The following is a 20,447-nucleotide window of genomic DNA, read 5'->3' as shown; positions in this document are numbered from 1 at the left end:
ATAAGAGCTAGGTCATACATTCCTCTCAATGATTTTCTGACGAGCAAAAAAGCAATCATCAATATGGTCAACGAAGACAACGAATGTTTCAAATTATGCGTCTCAAGGTTTTTAAACATGAAGGAAAAACACGGTGAAAGAATTGACAAAGAGTAGATTAAAAAATCGAAAGAGTTAAATTGGGAAGGGATTGAATTTCCAGTCAAACTCGATCAAATCAAAAAATTTGAAAAAAATAACGCAGAAATCAGCGTTAACGTTTTTGGGTATGAAAATAAATCCATTTACCCTTTACGAATATCGAAATGTTTAAACAGAAAACATGAAATAGATTTGCTGCTCATTTCAGACGAAAAAACAAATCATTATTGTCTGATCAAAAATTTAAGTCGATTGATCTTATCGCAGTCATCCACACATCACGGCAAAAATATTTTTGCAGAAATTGTTTGCAAGGGATGAACAGCGAGGAAGATCTTTCCAAACATTCGACTTATTGCAAAGAGAACAGCTTCCAAAAAAATATCTTTTTCAGTTTCTAACGTTGGTTTATTATTTTTAGAAGTTAAAGAGAATTCTTTTAGTGCTAAAATCAAGTGCATTTACGCCAGAAATCGACATATTCAACAAATATAAAAAATGATAAATAGAGACATATTCAACAAATATAGAAAATAATAAGTAGACGAAGATAACAGGAAGGAATTGTTAAATATTATTCCAGTTTATAAAGTAAACTAGAAGAAAGTTTTAAGCACTTTATCAAAAGTGGGATTGTAATATGTATTTGGAAAAAATCAAGGAATTAAATGAAATCAGGATCAAGGAATTAAATGAAACCAGATCTTGACAAAAAATTTTATTTAAGCTTTTTTATATTTCGCTATACTCTTTTTATTCATTTAAAAATTACCCGTACAGGTCTATTTTATCTTTGGCAGACTTTGCTTATACGTAAAAAAATTTAAAAATTACTCATTTCTCATTTTAAAAAGAGTTTTTAAAGTCTAATTATTACTGGTATTTTTTATTGTTAAATTTACTGAATTTATTTAGATATTAATAAAAAAATTAAATTTTTGTTATTTGTATTTTAATCGTTTTTACGATTCGTAAACGTAAATATTAAATTAATATGTTTATGTGGTTTTCTAAATTTTGGAAGAATGAAGAATAAAGAAGCTTCTTTTATCAACAGAGCATTATATTTCATATGTAAAAGAAAAATATCATTATGAACTTAAAATGAAAGATAAAGAATTTTTTTAGGTATTTTATAAAAACAAATATTGAAGACCAAATTGCTTGTTTAATTGAATTTTTTTAATATCTAAGTCAAACAAAAATTTATCGAATCTATGACGTGATCAATCTATGACGTGATCAATCTATGACGTGATTAATCTATGACGTGATCAATCTATGACGTGATCAATCTATGACGTGATCAATCTATGATGTGACAATATGACTTGAACAATATGACTTGAACAATATGACTTGAACAATATGAAGTGAACAAAAAAGTCTTTTATGATATATTTTATATTTTAAAATAACAGAAAGTGTAAGAATATTTAAAAAAAAAAAAAGTTGCGCTTATAACATATCAATGAGATAATTGATTTAGTGTTTAAAGTGTTAAATATAATATCAGATGTTGTAAAGATACAACTTATGATTTATCAATAACAACTGTTGTTGAAAAAAGTTGTAATAAATATTTTATTATAGTAATAATATATAATTATGATAAAATAAGATATACAAATATAAATATTAGAATTTCAGAAGGGCAAAAGCAAAAACTTCAAGAAAACATAGTATCAAGTGGAACTGTGATAGTTAATTTAAATGATGAAGAAGTTAAGAACTCAATTGATAATAATGAGATGCTTGCCTAAACAAAATGTTAAATGAAAAAACTATGAAGGCATTTCATATCTTTTTACGGTTTTTCGCTCATTATGGAAAAAAAGTAGAGCTGGGGAGAACTTTGATATGAAGAAAAAAGCGTTGAAAAAAAAAACGCAAAAAACCAAAGAAAAAAATGAAATGAAATTGATATCAAAAAATAAAATTGTTAAACTATCATTTAATTCTGGCGTATTAAAAAAGAATTTATAATATCTGGATAACGAAGAACTCAATGCTCTGCAGAATATAGTATCTCTCAATACAATATTATGTAGCACAAATTTACTTTTTTTGTATCAAGACAATATTATGTAGCTCAATTTTAATTTTTTGACTTCATGGATAGTCCAAAGTGTGTACCTCTTTTTTCTTAAAGGAGGAGTTGTTATTTTAAACTACTCTGTAAAATTTTCAATTGAGAAAAAAATGAAAAGATTATATTACTCACCTTAAGTTCAAACTGAGGTAGTCAAGGAATTGCAATAATTCTGCAGCAAGATGAACATTACAATCTGCAAAGAGATGAATTCAATAATTTTTCTGCGAGATGAAAATTCAAAGTCAATAAAAAACTAAAAATGCAGATAAAAGTTACTTTTAGTTCTGAAATGTAAAAAAGATTTTTTTTTATTCATTTAATTTTTCTGTGTCGAATTTTTGATCAAAATCTTTTTCGCAGTCAACACTCTTTGCAGAGCAATTAACTTGCTGATTGTTTTAGTTTTCTATCTTTGAATCAAGATGCTCACTAAATGCGAGGATAATGGATCACTTAATTTATATCAATTAATTAAAATAAATAAACTTCAAATCTTGTTTATGAAAAATTAAAATGCAATCAAATCGAAGCCCTGTTATTTTGCTTACTTATCTTAGTACCTGTTAATGACACATTTTGCAGCCAAAGCAAATTACATAATTGCAATAATTGACAAAAATTGATCAAACTTAACAGTGTGTTTAAAATATTTAATCTTTTTTTTTTCATCTTAAAGAGAAGCAGGAAAGTTATTTAAGATAATGAAATGGTTGATTTAATGGATTTTTTTAGCATTTAAACCAGGTATGAAGTCTAAAAGAAAGAAAGAGCATAGCTCATTTGATAATCGATATCATAATGCTTTATTTTTATGCGTCCATTTGAACCTTATATTCAATAAATAATGTAAGAAAAAATTGAATTCTATAAAAATCAAGTTAGTGAAGTTGAATTTTATAAAATTTAACATAATAAAGTTGATTTTTATGAAACTCCATTTTTTTTAGATAATTTATTGAATATTATTAATTCCAGTTTTAAACCTTTTTTAAACATAGAGCATTTTGTTTTGATGAAAAAAATTTACCAAACCAATTTGTCATTTAATATTAAACAAATTACAGCTGATTTACTGATTTAAAGGCCAGAGAATATCGCAACATTTAGTTCACTCATAAGACAGTTCCTGACAACAATCTATAAAATATTCATATCAGCCTTCATAAAATATTTATAGAAGCTTACACAATTTTTTTTTTTAAAGCCAATGCTGTAGTTGCTATCTGTGAAATAAATTGTTTTTGTTACCCCGTAAAATGCAACTGTGCTAATAAAGTTTTATGTGATATCGCACAGAAAAACTAAAAGACCTCACCATCCATCATTTTCAAGTTCATAATAGATTTTATTGTATTGTAAAAAAAAAATAATAATAATAACAATTTTCTGCCTCAAAAAAAAAAGAAAATCGTTTAAGCACTTTTTCTCTGCTTTGACATTGTAAAAGAACTTCACTATACTGTTCTTCCAAAAGGATTTTTGTCTGTGATTTAGATCTCATTTTAGATATAATTAACCTGATAGCAGTCTCTATTTAATTAGTTTTTTCAGCAAATGATACATGTGCTGCAAAGATTTTTGACGAATGATGCAGTAAAAAGATAAGAGGTTTCTTTTTTCATAGAGAAATAAATTCCTGTTCAAATCCAATCATTGAGAGAAACTCATCTGTGCACACAGAAACCAATTTTTTAATGTCATTTACTTCCAGAAAAGTACTATATAGGGATGGTGCTGGCCTCTGGTTTGATTTTTGATTGGCAGAAGTTTTAACATATCATCTTAAGTAGAATTTTCTTCGATTTGGTATTTAACAAAAACGGAACATGGAGATATTGATGAAATGTCAGTGCCACATTCAAAAGGCAAACTAAAATATTTACATTGTTTCATATCTCCTATGATGTGATCAGATGTATGTTGGCAACAACAAGAATCAGTGCGACTTCATATCACTCTAAATCATGTTAAGTTGCACTGATATGTAGCTATAAGTTTTGAAGTTTTATACTTTTAATAAGTAAATCTTTTATATCAGGCTAGTAGTTTTTTTTAGTTTTCTAATAATAAATTAGTTTTCACCACAACACTTTTTTATTTAAAAGCGTTTTTTAAGGTATTAAATATTGGTTTGTTTTAAACCAAATATCACATGAGTTTGGGATGGCTATACTCGTGAGTAGGTTTGAACTTTAATCATATTCATTTTGTTAATCCTTACCGATGGTTTAGCATTAGCTAATATACTTCGGTGTTTATATTTAGTTAACACTTCAGAAGGAAGCACTAAACTTAATGACATTATCCTACTAGGTCATCAGCATTACACTTATAACATAATTCTGTATGGTGAAGTTACTTTATTAGAGGCTTAGACAAGTATATGTTTGTAGATCATAAGCATTACACTTTTTAAGCTGTAATTGAAGACTTTACAGGAAGACCCACAATGTCTACTTTATCTGCTTTTGAGAAAAATGAAATTTTTTGTTTGAAGAATTCAGCAGTCATTAATGTTAAACATTTTCAAACACCGCGATACCTGATCAATGCGATTTCTTGTTCGCATATTGTCAGAAGTAATAGGTAAACACCAGTATATGATGAAAACGATGCAAGTACAAAAGTTTGTGATATTATGGTCAAAGAAGTGTATTGCGGAAGATCTAGTAGCATAATGCCATTAAGTTAATTCTGTATGATAAAGTTACTTTTAAAGTTATTATATTATCTAAATAATGTTACTTTACATTATCTAACTCCTTAAGAGTTAGGATTATTTCAAGACTACTGATCTCTTTTAGTGTATTCCTTTATGAATATGTTTTTTTAGCAAAAGATCATTTTTTTCTGTTTCCATATTTAATAATGATGGCTGGATCTAGAACTGAATAAAGTTTTATGTCTACGGGACTATGTCATGTTCTTTTGAATAATTAAAATTGTTGCAGCATTTTTTTGTGATCTGGACTCTATTGAAATCTTAAGTAGTATATTTAGCCATAAATGAAAAGTATTTTAAACGAAAAGTTTCATTCTCTAAAAATTTCTTTTTTAATAAAACATTCCATTTAAGTTTTTTTAATAACTTGTATACATTTCTCTTGTACTTATTTTCGTTTATTAAATGTTACTTTGTTACTGAGATGTTAAAATTATTCTGTCAAAGTTTCATTACATAATTTTACCACTCAGAAAACTTGCTCCATTACCGGATTGATAAGTATCGTTATATTTTGAGGAAACTTTATTAAAAATAAAATTTCTATTATAATTATTTAACGAATAATAAACTTTTTTATTTAAAACTTATCGTTAAAATGTTAAATTTGATATTCAAGTTTAAATTTATAATTTAAACTCATAATTCGACTTTTTGATGTAAATTTCTAATTAAATATTTGCATTTAGATTTCAAATATATTTATATTAAAATTCCTTGTTAAAATATCAAGTTTAAATTTGTAGTTTGAATTTCTAATTTTTTTTTAAATAAAACTACTTATTTAAATTTTGAACTTAACATGCAAATTTAGCTTTCTGATTTTCAAATCTCACGTTATTATTTCTAATTTAGCTTTCTAATGTAACATTCTAATTGGTATTTCTAGTTTAACTTTCTAGATTGAGCTTCTATTTTAATTTCTAAATTAAATTTCTAACTTAAATTTCTAATTAAAATTACTTATTAAAATTTATTGTTGAAATTTTACTTGAAATTTCAACTTGAAAATTCTAATTTACATTTCTTCTTTAAATATTTGCTATAACTTAATTCTTTTTACTTTTCCCATCCATTTTTTCTTTAAACTTCACTTTTAAATTTAGTTTTTATATTTCCCTTTTAAGTTTCTTATTTAATTTTCTTAGAGTTCTGATTTGAATTATAGTTTATTAAATTCTTATTTAAACTGCAAACTTAAGTTTCTACTTTAGATTTCTAATTTAAACTACTTTTTTGATTTCAAGTTTATATTTCTAAATAAAATTACCAAATTAAGTTAGAAATTAAATTTCTAAATTAAATTTCTAAATTAAATTTCTAAACTAAATTTCTAAATTAAATTTCTAAACTAAATTTCTAAATTAAATTTCTAAATTAAATTTCTAAATTAAATTTCTAAATTAATTTTCTAAACTAAATTTCTAAACTAAATTTCTAAATTAAATTTCTAAATTAAATTTCTAAATTAAATTTCTAAATTAAATTTCTAAATTAAATTTCTAAATTAAATTTCTAAATTAAATTTCTAAATTAAATTTCTAAATTAAATTTCTAAACTAAATTTCTAAATTAAATTTCTAAATTAAATTTCTAAATTAAATTTCTGAATTAAATTTCTAAATTAAATTTCTGAATTAAATTTCTAAATTAAATTTCTAAATTAAATTTCTAAATTAAATTTCTAAATTAAATTTCTAAATTAAATTTCTAAATTAAATTTCTAAATTAAATTTCTAAATTAAATTTCTAAACTAAATTTCTAAATTAAATTTCTAAATTAAATTTCTAAATTAAATTTCTAAATTATATTTCTAAATTATATTTCTAAATTAAATTTCTAAATTAAATTTCTAAATTAAATTTCTAAATTAAATTTCTAAATTAAAATTTCTAAATTAAATTTCTAAATTAACACAGTGTTATAAAATGGGTTCTAACCTTGATTTTCTGACCTGAGAAAACCCTTTTGTGGAATGATAGCCCACACTATGGGGATCACTTGGATATAAGTATTAAAATCAGATTACAACGTCCTGGCAAGTTATTGATGTTTAAATTTTCTGATTTTGTTGATTACACACACATTCGAAATGACAGCTTGTTTTGCATTTTTACAGTAAGATATAATTTTAAATTCAAGTAAACAAACATACTGTAGCATAAAGAGCATTATGTTTAATGAAAACATAAAAAAAGTTAAAAAATTAAAAGATATCAAGAAGATAAGCTTCCTTTATTACCAAACAAATATAATATTTTTTTATTCTTCTGTTTTTCTGTTTAACTTTTCATAAAAATTATTTTTAACTGTGAAAATAAGACAGTTTTTGAATTTCGGGAAAATTTCGGGAAAATAAAAATTTCGGGAAAAGGCATGATTTTTTTACTTTATTCACGAGAGCAAAACTGCGCACATCTAATTTTACAAAAAAATGCCGAATACAGCAAAAAACCACCAAGACTGCAGGAAAACTGTCTGTTTTCTTTGCTTCAGTAAATGTCAGAGGGAACTGACACCTTTCCTAAAAGAAAAATGCCAAACAATACTCAATGAGAGGATCGATTTTAGTAATGACAAAGTTCCACTTGGAATTTGTGAAAAGTGTCGTTCTTGTTTAAGAAGAAAGGATTCTGGAGAACACATCAATCTCCCATCACTTTACAATTTTGAGACTATAAAAATTCGACCTCAAACTAGAGACACACAATGTGACTGTTTGATTTGTTCTGTTGGAAAACTGAGAAATAATAGTCAACAGAAAACTCAGCTTTTGCAGAGCTCAGCACAAAATACTCCATCTTTAACTGTCCAAAAACGATGCTCTGACTGTTTTTCAATTATTGGAAGAGGATTACCTCATCATTGCACAAAGGGCACTTTGCGAAATAACCTTGTTGCTGTTGCAACCAAGGATCCTGTTGCATCTGAACGAGTTGCTGCTCTTGTTGTTTCAAGAAAGGATTCTTCTCCACATGGCACTGTTCGATTGAGTCAACCACAAGGTGGAAGAATGCTTCCAATAATGCCAGGTAAAAGTTTAACTTTCATGAAAAGATACTTTAGAAATTTCGAAATTAAACAATATCTGCATTTATTTTAGGTTCCTCATCAGCTAGAAAACTATTTCCTCCAAACCCATCAATTAGTATAAAAGAACTTGTTCAAGTTCAGGCAAACACAGGGCTTTCAAACAATGGCATCAAGAGACTAGCTGCTACAATTAATCAGTCAACTTCACAACATATTGTTGAGAAAAACTATGCTGTAAAATTTGATGCAGTTAGTAAGCAGCTTTCTCACCATTTCACGAGTTCATTGATTAAAGATCATGCTGGATGTGGAAGGACTGTCATTCATTGCAAGGACTTCAAAGAGCTTAAAAATGAACTCATTTCTATGAGAAGCACATCAAACAATCATATTGTGAAAGTTGGAATTGACGGTGGGGGAGGATTCCTGAAAGTAAGCCTTGGAATTATTGAATTAAATCGTGAACCTAACACTCCCCCAGCAAAACTCAATTGCACAAACAAGTTTTTCAAGGACACTGGAGTTATGCGGCAACTTATTATTGCTGTCTCTGAGGACCTGCAAGAAAACTACTCAAATGTGTCTCAAATTTTCGAATTGATCAATATGAGAGACCAAGATTTTGTTTTGTCCTGTGACCTAAAACTGGCAAATATAATTTGTGGTCTCCAAGCACACTCAAGTGCACACCCCTGCACCTGGTGTGAGTCAAGTGCAAAGGACCTTTTAAATCAAGGAAAATTAAGAACTTTCTAATCTCTTGATCAGAATGTCTCACTTTTCAATGCAGCAGGATCAAACATCAAAAGAGCTCGTGATTACATGAATGTTGTTCATTCTCCTGTATTTGATCTTGCTGGTGGCACATTAGTTTTGGACTTCATACCGCCAACGGAGTTGCATCTCCTTATTGGTGTTTTCATCTCTTTGCTGCCCTACTAAAAGTTTTCCCTCAAGGAACTCTTTGGACTGATTCACTGCACATTAAACAACAGCCTTATCATGGAGGGCATTTTGCAGGAAATGAGTGCAGGAAGCTGCTAAAAAATATTGATCTTCTTCAATCTATTGTCGAGAAACACTCATGCTATGCTGCATTACCATTAGTTGATGTATTTCGAAAATTCAATGCAGTAGTGTCTGCCTGTTTTGGATGCGTTCTTGATCCAAGTTATGTACAAAAAATTGAAGCTTTCAGAGTGGCTTATGTGGCACTGCAAAATGTTTCTGTGACACCCAAGGTTCATGCTGTATTTTTTCATGTGAAAGATTTCATTGACAAACACGGCCAAGCTCTCGGACTTTACTCAGAACAAGCAACAGAGACAATGCATCACAACTTTCAAGTGAATTGGCAAAGGTACAAACGACCTAACCATCATCCTGAATACAGTAAAAAGTTGCAATGCTGCTTAGTGGACTTTAATAGTAAACATTGCTTGTGAAAAGAGCCATTTTAGAATGATTTTTTCTTGTATTAGAATATTTATTTTAAAGCATAATTTTCATTTTAGATACACGATAAACTCTCAGAATATGTTTTTTGTTTCCCTAGTTCATATTTATTGGAATAACCTATATTTTGTACTATATTCTGTCGGTTTTTGACGGAAAACTCGAAAATTATGGTTTATGTCGGTTAAAACTGAAATTTGGCTTCTAAAAAAAAAAAAAAAAAAAAAAAAAATCTTGTCGGTAAAATTTGTTTTTTTCATTTTCACCCCCCCCCCCTCCCACACACACACACACACACACACACGTCTTTGTCGTTCGGTACGGCCCTGTCAATAACTTGCCAGGACGTTGTAATCTGATTTTAATACTTATATCCAAGTGATCCCAATAGTGTGGGCTATCATTCCACAAAAAGGTTTTCTCGGGTCAGAAAGTCAAGGTTAGAACCCATTTTATAACACTGTGTTAAATTTCTAATTTAAACTTCTAAAGTAAAATTCTAAATTAAATTTCTAATTAAAATTTCTAATTTAAATTTTCTTGTTAAAACTTTACTTGAAATTTCAAGTTGAAATTTCTAATTTACATTTCTTCTTTAAATATCTGCTTTAACTTATTTCTTTTGATTTATTCTATCTTCTTTAAATTTCACTTTTAACTTTTTTTTTTTATACTTCCATTTTAAGTTTCTAATTTAAATTTCTTAGTTGAAGTTTTGATTAAAATTATAATTTACTAAATTCTAATTTAAACTGCTAGTTTCTACTTTCAATTTAAAATTCTAAGCTATACAACTAATTTAAATTTCTGGTAAATTTTTTTTTCTGAGTAACATTTCTTATGAACGTTTCTTCTAAAATAATTGTTTTTATATGAGTGCGTTATTTAAACTTTTTCTATGAATTCCTTTATAAATAAATATAAACATATTCTTTTATTTCATTTCTTCTTTACATTTCGTTTTTAAATTTCTTTTCAAATTTCTTCATTAAATTTTGTATTTAATTTAGCCACTCACATTTTATTCACTGATTTTTATTTTCTTTTAGTTTCTTTTTTTAATTTTTTTCTTTAAGTTTAAATTGAAGATATATATATATATATATATATATATATATATATATATATATATATATATATATATATATATATATATATATATATATATATATATATATGTATATATTTATATATATATATATATATATATATATATATATAATTACAATTAGAAAATATTTCATATTTTCTAATTGTAAGGCTTTCGTGTAGGGTTTTAGGTTTCGAATGACTTTCTGCGTACGGATGTGGATATGCTTATATGCTTTGTAAAATGATTGTGATCTGATTTAATTTTTACTTGGCGCATACAAATGTACACGCCAAGTTAAAGTTTGCACGCATTTTTTTCTATTAATTCTGACATTGACAGTCGCATACGATCTTTTCTGATTTAAAGAGCAATTAATTTTGCCAGCCTAGTTCTTATTTAACGTTAAGTTTAGTTTTAAGAAAAATATTTATCTATAATTAATTATGACATTATTATGAGTAACGACATTTTGATTACTAATGAAAAAAAAAATTTAATAGGTTAACAAAGTTATAAAAAAACTATGGAACTTTTAATTTTTTATTTCACTTTTACATAAAAGATCATTTGAAATTTATTTAAAACTTATCCCAAGGGTCTTATTTGAAACTTCACGTTTCTAATTTTCCGGCTGTAAAAAAATCATTTTTAACTTTACACTCTTTCGAAAAAATTTTCATTCATTTGCATTTAATAATTTCATTCATTAACTCAATACAAAGCCATTTTTTCATATCGGTACAAACTTTTTTATCGTACATTGGATAAAGAACTTAAGATAAAAAGAAAACATAAAAATCTATTTTCATATTTCTTATACATGAACATTAATCGACGTTATGAACGATTAAAACCATTTATTATAAAGTTGATAAAATAAGAACGGATATTAATTTTTTAATAATTTCGCTTATCTTCAATTCAAACTTAAAGGAAAAAATTTAAAAAAAGAAATTAAAAGAAAATGAAAAAGAAGTGCATAAAATACGAGCGACGAAATTAAATACAAAATTTTAATGAAATAATTCAGAAAAGAAAATTATAAACGAAATATAAAGAAGATTGAAATAGAGGAACTTTTATATATTTTTTTATAAACGAATTTATGGAAAAAGTTTAAATAACACACTCATATAAAAACGTTCAAAAAAAATGTTGCTCAGAAAAAAAAGTTCACCAGAAATTTAAATTAGTGATATAGCATAAAAATTCAAATTGAAAGTATAAATTAGCAGATTAAATTAGAATTTACTAAATTATAATTTTAATCAAAACTTCAACTAAAAAATTTAAATTAGAAACTTAAAATGGAAGTATAAAAAACAAAGTTAAAAGTGAGATTTAAAGAAGCACTTGATAGAAAAAATCAAAAGAAATAAGTTTAAGCAGATATTTAAAGAAGAAATGTAAATAAGAAAATTCAACTTGAAATTTCAAGTAAAAATTTAACAAGAAAATTTAAATTCGAAATTTGAATTAGAAAATTAATGTAGAATTTTACTTTAGAAATTTAATTTAGAAAATTAATTTCGAAAATTAATTTGGTAATTTAAAATCTGAATTTATTACATCTAAAATAAGTTTCTAATTAATGTTTCTAGTTTAATTTTCTAGTTTAATTTCTAACACAAGTTTAAAATTTAGGTTACTATAATTTTTAATTTAAATTACTAATGACACTATCGATTTTCCAGTTCTCTCTGTTTCACATTACATTTCAATTCCTTTCGTATCTTTAAAACAACTTGCTATATTAATTTTTGTATCCAATTTTGATGGATGATTGATACCAAAAATATCCTTTCTTATTTCATCAACTTTATAATAAATTTCTAATGCTTCAGTATTTTATCCAACATCACACAAACAGTTTGCAATACTGTTTTTTCTATCCAATGTTGATGGATGATTGATACCTAAACTATCCGTTCGAAGTTTTTCAACTTGAGAATAAATTTCTAAAGCTTCAATATATTTTCCAATATCACACAAACAGTTTGCTATACTATTTTTTGTATCCAATGTTGATGGATGATTGATACCTAAAATATCCGATCTTAATTTATCAACATTAAAATAAATTTTTTAAGCTTCATTTCATTTTCCCATATCGCCTAAATAGTTAGCTGTACCATTTTTGGTATCCAATATTGATGGATGATTGATGTTTATGATATCTTTTCGTAGACTTTCAACTTGATAATAAATTTCTATAGCAGCATAATACTTTCCCATTCGATATAAACAATTTGCTATACTACTTTTTGTATCCAATGTTGATGGATTTCTGATACCTAAATTATCCGTTCGTAGTTTTTCAACTTGAGAATAAATTTCTGAAACTTAATTATATTTTCTCATGCGATATTAACAGTTTGCTATTTTATTTTTTGTATCCAATGTTGATGGATAATTGATACCTAAACAATCCGTTCGAAGTTTTTCAACTTGAGAATAAATTTCTAAAGCTGCATTATATTTTCCCATTCGATATAAACAGTTCGCTATACTATATTTTGTATCCAATGTTGATGGATGAATGATACTTAAAATATCTGTTCTTATTTCATCAACTTTAAAATGAATTTCTAATGCTTCATTATATTTTCCCATATCGCACAAACAGTTTGCTGTACTATTTTTTGTATCCAATGTTGATGGATGATTGATACCTACACTATCCGTTTGAAATTTTTCAACTTGAGAATAAATTTCTAAAGCTGCATTATATTTTCCCATTCGATATAAACAGTTTGCTATACTATTTTTTGTGGCCAATGTTGAAGGATGATTAATACCAAAAATGTCTTTTCGTATTTTATCAACTTTATAAAAAATATTTAAAGCTTCATTGTATTTTCCCATATCACACAAACAGTTTGCTAAACTATTTTTTGTATCCAATGTTAAAGGATGGTTGATACCTAAAAAATCCGTTTGTATATTATCAACTTTATAATAAATTTCCAAAGCTTTGTTACATTTTCCCATTCCACTCAAACAGTTTGCTATATTATTTTTTGTATTCAATGTTGATGGATGTTTGTTACCTAAATTTTCTGATTGTATTTTATCAACTTGATAATAAATTTCTAAAGCTTCATCAAACTTTCCCATTCCACACAAACAGATTGCTATATTAGTTTTTGTTACCAATGTTGATGGATATTTGATATCTAGAGTGTCCATTCTTAGTTTATTAACTTGATAATAAATTTCTAAAGCCTCACTCTATTTTCTCATTCGATATAAACAGTTTGCTATACTATTTTTTGTGTCCAATGTTGAAGGATGATTGATAACTAAAATATCCGTTTGTATTTTATCATTTTTATAATAAATTTCTAAAGCTTCATTATATTTTCCCATTCCATACAAACAGTTTGCTATACTATTTTTTGTATCCAATAATGATGGATTATTGATACCTAGGATGTCTTTGTTAATACGAATAATCTGGATCAAATAGTGATAGAAGTTCTTCCCATCGTCAACGTAGTCATTTTCCACTTCTAACTCTAATTTTAGAAAATGGGCGATGTTTACTTTGCATCTCTGTTATTTCTTTTCGTTTTTGATAACATTTACACGCTAACTGGGTCATTTCGTGCATCTCGTACCTATCATTGTCATTGTCAATACGTTTAAGCAACGAATAACTTACTAGTATTTGCTTGATTTATCAAAAACTGTTCTTTTATTTTCAGGTGTTTAACATAATCAAATACCTTGATGAAACATTTTTGTAATGTGTTGACTGTCGCAATACGATAAATGGTTTAAAATTTTTATTGATTTTTCATTCGATGCTTCTATTTTTGTTTAATACTATGCTAATTGATGTTATAGTAAACTTTGATCCTTCTTCAGTTTGGATACCTCCTTCGAGTATTTTGAAAGGATATCATCGAATAAGATCTAAATATTCCTGCAGAGAAACGCTGTTGTTGTTTATATAGAGAATGGCTTGATTAATGGCAAGTGGATGCATGAAGCACTTTGGTTATTTCTATTAGTTTTTCTTCATCGTTTGTTAGTATTTGTTTTATATTTCTTTTTGCGAAAAGTAACGCATCTTGAGGCGAGAAAGAGTTAATTTGTACTTGATTAACATTGGTAGACCATGATTTCCATTGCGATGTTACCAAAGTAAATTAATTTTTTTTCATTTGATATTTATTTTTCAAAATTCTCATCGTCGACGTTGTCGAAGACGTAAAGCGTTTTTTCTCTTTCAAAATAGTGATTTATTTTTCTAGAAACTACTTCAATATTGAACGGATCGCCTTGAGAATCTCTTACGCTTAACCCTAGTTGGTGACAGAGATTAGTCATAGAAACTTGTACTTTATCAAATGCTGCATCCACCCACACAATACTTTCAAAATGGTTGTTATAAAGTGCTGCATACTTTCTAGCGAGCTGAGTCTTTACTATATCAGACATTCCAGTTAAAACCGTGATTTATTTTCCCGAATCGTTTGTTTGGCACACGTATTTATGAATTTGATTAAGTTCATCGTCACGTGAAAAGAAGGCTTTTGTCGGCGGTAAGATACCGAAAATCCAATGTTGGGATATTAACTCTAAAATGCAAAAACTTTTCAAGTTTAACTACACAGTGACCTCTTTGAGGAATTTTCAGACGTTATTTTTTGAACTTCATTTCGCTGTTAACTTTTTTTAACCACCCACCCCCACTTAACCTGAACTGCACATTTTAACCACCCACCCTCCCCCTTTGGGGGAGGGTGGGAGGTGAAACTGTGAAGTTCAGAAGGGCTGCAAAATAAATTGAGATAGCGAGACTTGGAGTCTCTGTCGCATTCAGCTTTTATTTCATATTTTTAAATAATCAATATTGTTAACTAAGTAATTAAATATAATAATGTTATAAATAGACCTTTTTTGAACTTAATTCAAGTGTGAGTTTAATCTGCAAACTTGCCTAATGATTTTGCTGGTAAAAATGGCCTGAAAGATTTGTGACAAAATAGCTAAATAAATTAAAGAAAGTTTTTCATAAATGTTCGTGTTATGTAAAAAAAATCTTTTAATGGTCTTTATTGTTAACTTTTTTTGTATATTTTGTGTTTTTTTTTTTTTTTTTTTTATCTCTATTAAATATTCAGGGGAAGCAGGAGAACTTCGGCATGCAACGGCGCACAGTGGTACGAAATCCCGATTTCGTGGTCAAAAGTCAAATTTTTGAGTTTTAAATTTTCGTCTTTTTACGTTCAGATCTTGTTTACAGGTAGTCCTAGAACAAAATTCCAATCAGGGCAGGTATATACCTGCTCTAGGGTGGCCTGGACATCAGTTGACATTTAGCCTCCGTTCGGTACGCACTAAACAAGTGGACATGTCGAAAAATTCTTGCATGTTTTAAAGTGCTGTTAAACTGAAGAAACTATTTCAATTGGAATTCGGCAAAATGGAATCACTTTCTGGAGGCATGTAGAATATATGGTTATGCACTGTTATTGATAATTTTAATTTTTTAAATATTTAAATCGCGCGACAAGTAAACATAAAAAATTGTAAATTTTTTATCTGAAATCGGTTTTCTAATGTCGTTTTAAAAATTTAACCGCGGTTATCCACCTTCTTTTGACAAGGAACTGATAGTTTATAATGTTAATAATAACATATTAAAAAACTGGCTGCCATTGAGTGCCATATTAATAATGAGACTAGTTTTTATGGAGGAATGCGTGGTGCGACATTAATTTATGTTTATAGATTAATGTCTAAAAATGGTCATGGAAGTTAGTGAATTAACATTATTTAATGGCACTAATTACATTTTAATGCAATAATTTTTTATTTTAAATATATGGTTTACAAGTTACTTCTCATTCCGTTTTATGATAATCTCAAAGTTTTATAAAATAGTCCTCAAAGAACTCTCAGCAGTTATAACTGTATTTTTTTTTACAGAGTCTTCCAAATCTTCAAATAGGAATTTTCAAGAAAAGATATATTCTTTATGGTGAAAGACAGTTTAAAAAATGAATATAAGTTCATCATTGATGTTTTGATAGATGCAATTTTCAAAAAAATGGAACATACCACACCTAGAATTTTACAACTTCAGGCTGAGCTCATTGATACTCTAAATCCGGAAATTCTTCAAAAATCAGTACTTTACTGTAAATGGGGATGTGATGGAAGCAGCGGTCAAAGTGTTTATAAACAAAAACTTAGTGAGACTGGAAAATCTGATGAAAGCATTTTTTATACTTCTCTTGTACCTTTAAAATAATACACAACAACCACGAGACGGGTGAAGCAACTATTAGGTAGAAAAATCCTAGACCATCAACACCGCGATTCTGCAGACCAATACGATTGCAGTTTGTACATGAAGATGTACAGTCAACATTGAAAGAAGTTACCGACATTGAACTGCAGATTGAGGGTCTTGCACCATATGCTAATGAACAAAATGGGAAATCCATTTCAGTAACTTACTGTATGTCATTTATAATGATAGACGGTAAAGTCTGTAATGCAGTAACTGGTACCACTTCTAAACAACGCTGCTTCCTGTGCAAAGCTTCCTCTAAAGAATTTGATGACATCAACAACATTATAAAAATGGACATTACTACAGATAATTTAAGATTTGTCATATCTACATTGCATGCAATATGCCCTTTTACCGATTGGACAACTTTCTGAAGATGCCCAAGAGTCACGCAAGAAGGACATTAAAAACTTCAGATTACATCATACAAGAAAATGCTCAAGAGAATTGAATATGAGAGACATTTTTAAATAGGCTCTTATTAACATCAGATCCATTTCTCTCGAGCATCAGGAAATTGCCCTAGAGACCGGTAAAATCTCTGCATCAAGAAACTGTACAATTGTTAAAACAACCTGAAGTCACCAGACAAGAGACAAGGAACTATTTCAATTTAAATACAAGTGGTTCAACATCAGATTCCAAATCGAATGATTCGAACATTGATGAATATGACATACGTGATTTTTGTTACTAGGATTAAAGAAACAATTTTTTTACATATATGTGACTTAATCTTTTACCAATTTAAAAAAAATAATAAGTTAAATATTAATTGTAAAAATTAAATATTAATTATAAAATATAAATCAAAATTACAAATTTCTGTTTTTTTATTAGTAGTATAAATTTGGAAATAATTTTACAATGTTTTTGCTCTTACTTAACTCCTGAATCATTAGCAATGACCTCGAAAACCAAACTACATGAGATTTCATATTTTCAACGTATAAACAGTTTTGGCCGCCATATTAGAGCCGCCATTTTGAATTTTTTAAATCTGACCTCAGATTCGTAATCAGCGACCTCGAAAACCCTTATGTAGGTAATTTGGGAATTTTGGCCGCAAAATCAGGATTTCGTCCCACTGTGCGGCGGTGTTGTACAAATTTATTTCCCCCATGAAATTATTTCCGAGCCGCACGCTTATTGGCTTAAGAGGTCCGTCCGAAAAAAAACTAAAAAACACCCATATAAACTTAACAACAACACCCGTAAATTTTATTCCGATATTGATTTAAAGTAAGTATAGTTTTGTAGTAATTTTTAATAAATAAATAAATTGGCATATTCTGATATATTACTTTTACATTTGTTCTTAAGCAATGCCTAAGATCAATGCTAAAACTCAAGAGTTACGTCTTAAAGAGATTAGGCAGTACGTAATCGAGGGTAGGTAAGCAAACACTGTTTTGAACAGTGAAAAACGAGGACTAAAATTAGCTACAAAGAATTTTACAGGAATAGGCAAGTCAGTACTCATAACTTAATATTTGAGAACTTTCCATTCAATTTAAAATATGCAGTTTTAAGTTAAAGCTTTTTATACATGTTTGAACTATGTTTAAAAAATGGTTAAATTTTCAGATGGACGTTTGTACTATAATAGAGATGAATCTCAACGGCTTGTCTTATATTGTCAAGAAGAAAGAAGGAGGGTTCTCTTAAATTTTGTTAAAAATTTGGTGTTGTTTTAGCTACTGTTTTGGTTAGCACTTTTCATATGTATGGTCCACCAAAAAAAGGAATCACTGATCAAGGAAGAGAATTTGTAAATGAGGTAAATGCTAAAAGGTTTTCTAAAACTTTCATTTTCTTTGTGGTACTTAAATTTTTTTATTAATTATTTTTAAATTTCTTTAATTTTTCTGAAAATTTTCTTAAGTTCTCTTAAATTTTGTTATATAGAACTTTAAGAACTTTTTGGTTATATAACTTAGCTATAAAATTTTTCAAATAATGGACATCAGCATACCACCCTTAAAGTAATTGTTAAGATAAACGTACTAATCAAACTTTTAAGTGTGCTTTAAGCTATTATACTAATATTGAGATAATAATGAGATAATAATGAGATAATATTGAGATAATAATGAGATAATAATGAGATAATAATGAGATAATAATGAGATAATAATGAGATAATATTGAGATAATATTGAGATAACATTGAGATAGTAATGAGATAATAATGAGATAATAATGAGATAATAATGAGGTGAATAATTGGGATAGGTTTGATAGTCTTTATAATTTTAACTCATTTTCTCTAAAATGTACAATTTCATTTATTACTAGTTTCTTTTTTGATGATTTATATTAGTTACACATCTGCAATTGCTTATGGGCTGAACATACCATACCAGAAATCTACAAAGATGACTCCATTTTATCTAATGTATTTAAAACATCTTCCAAGTATTTAGGTAATAAATGATCAGAATGAGACTGATGCACAGTGGGCCTGGATGGCAAAGTTTTGGAAATAGGATCATAACTTATGATTAAGAAATCCTAAAAAACTCATTGAGGACTTTTTAGAAAGATAGTTTTTTGCTGATTATAGAAAAATTTAAATTTTTAATAATAAACTAAATTTGTGGGCTGGGTTCAAATTACCATATTTGGTCACTTTTGATAAACTATTTTTTGATAAATACTCAAAGTTAAACTTTTTTTAGATGACAACTAAAAAAGTAATTTATTAGATATACTTAAAGAAAATAAAATTCAAAAGTTTAAATAATATAGGGGTTGATTTTTACTGTTCTATTGATAAGAAGTGTAGTATTTAAAAACATGTAATCTGTCGAATTTGGATTTAAAATAATGTTAGTATAATAAAATTATAAGAAAAGAGTTCTAATGATTTGAACTTGCAAAAAATATATTAAAAGATAAAATGTCAAAACATTAAAAAATGTTAATAACTTTGTAATTAATCATAAACAAGGTTTTTCAAACATATCATCAAAATTTTTCTTTGGTTTTGAAAACATACGCTCATGAGATCTGCTTGTATACTCATTTGAACCACAATCTTGGCATAACTTTGCAGGATGCGAATGGATAATTCGGTTTAAAACACAAGGATCCGATCTCTTTAAAATACGACTCATTGCATATATAAGTTGTTCTAGATTTGATGTCTTACAAGAGATAAGTTTTAAATAGTTTCTAATATCTTTGTTGTTTGCTTCAAGACCTTCCTCCAATAAATTGCCAAGGCCATAACCATCATAAAGCAGCTGAATGATGAAGGACTCCATGAAGAGTGTGGTTAATTTGTGCCCATGGCATATTTGTAATAATGTTAAGTGTAGCATTATTGCATAAATCCTGAAATTTGTCTATTTTAATTTTACGCTGACAAGAAATTATACGAAGTATTATACTGATTTTAGAATGTAGTAGTAGCATGCTATCTTTGTACATAGGAGAGCATAGATCATTTATGCTAGAAATTAGTTCTTCAAAAAAAAATCTAAGGCCTTATGACCCTGTTGTAGATGTCCCTCCCTTCTCACCAGAGTTACAACACATATCTAAAAGCAGTCCAGTGTTTTCTTTTTTTTTAGTAATAACCCTGTCTTTTGC

At 27.5% G+C, this 20,447-nt stretch overlaps 2 pseudogenes across 1 annotated transcript; one reads left to right on the top strand and one right to left on the bottom strand.

Annotated features, from left to right (window-relative positions):
- The window catches only part of LOC149877859 (uncharacterized), a 219,495-nt pseudogene that overhangs the window by 178,751 nt on the left and 20,297 nt on the right, over nucleotides 1-20,447 (bottom strand).
- Nucleotides 7,379-9,437, top strand: LOC145192439 (uncharacterized; annotated as a pseudogene). The gene is made up of 2 exons (XR_016447942.1): nucleotides 7,379-7,991; nucleotides 8,063-9,437. The product of XR_016447942.1 is annotated as an uncharacterized LOC145192439 (transcript).

The sequence above is a fragment of the Hydra viridissima genome, unplaced genomic scaffold (assembly GCF_058129835.1).
Source record: "Hydra viridissima isolate aposymbiotic clone 2 unplaced genomic scaffold, HvirCarnegie_v1 scaffold_16, whole genome shotgun sequence".
Taxonomy (NCBI): Eukaryota; Metazoa; Cnidaria; class Hydrozoa; order Anthoathecata; family Hydridae; genus Hydra; species Hydra viridissima.
Note: the sequence above shows the minus strand (reverse complement) of the source record. Positions and strands in the feature narration are given on the sequence as shown.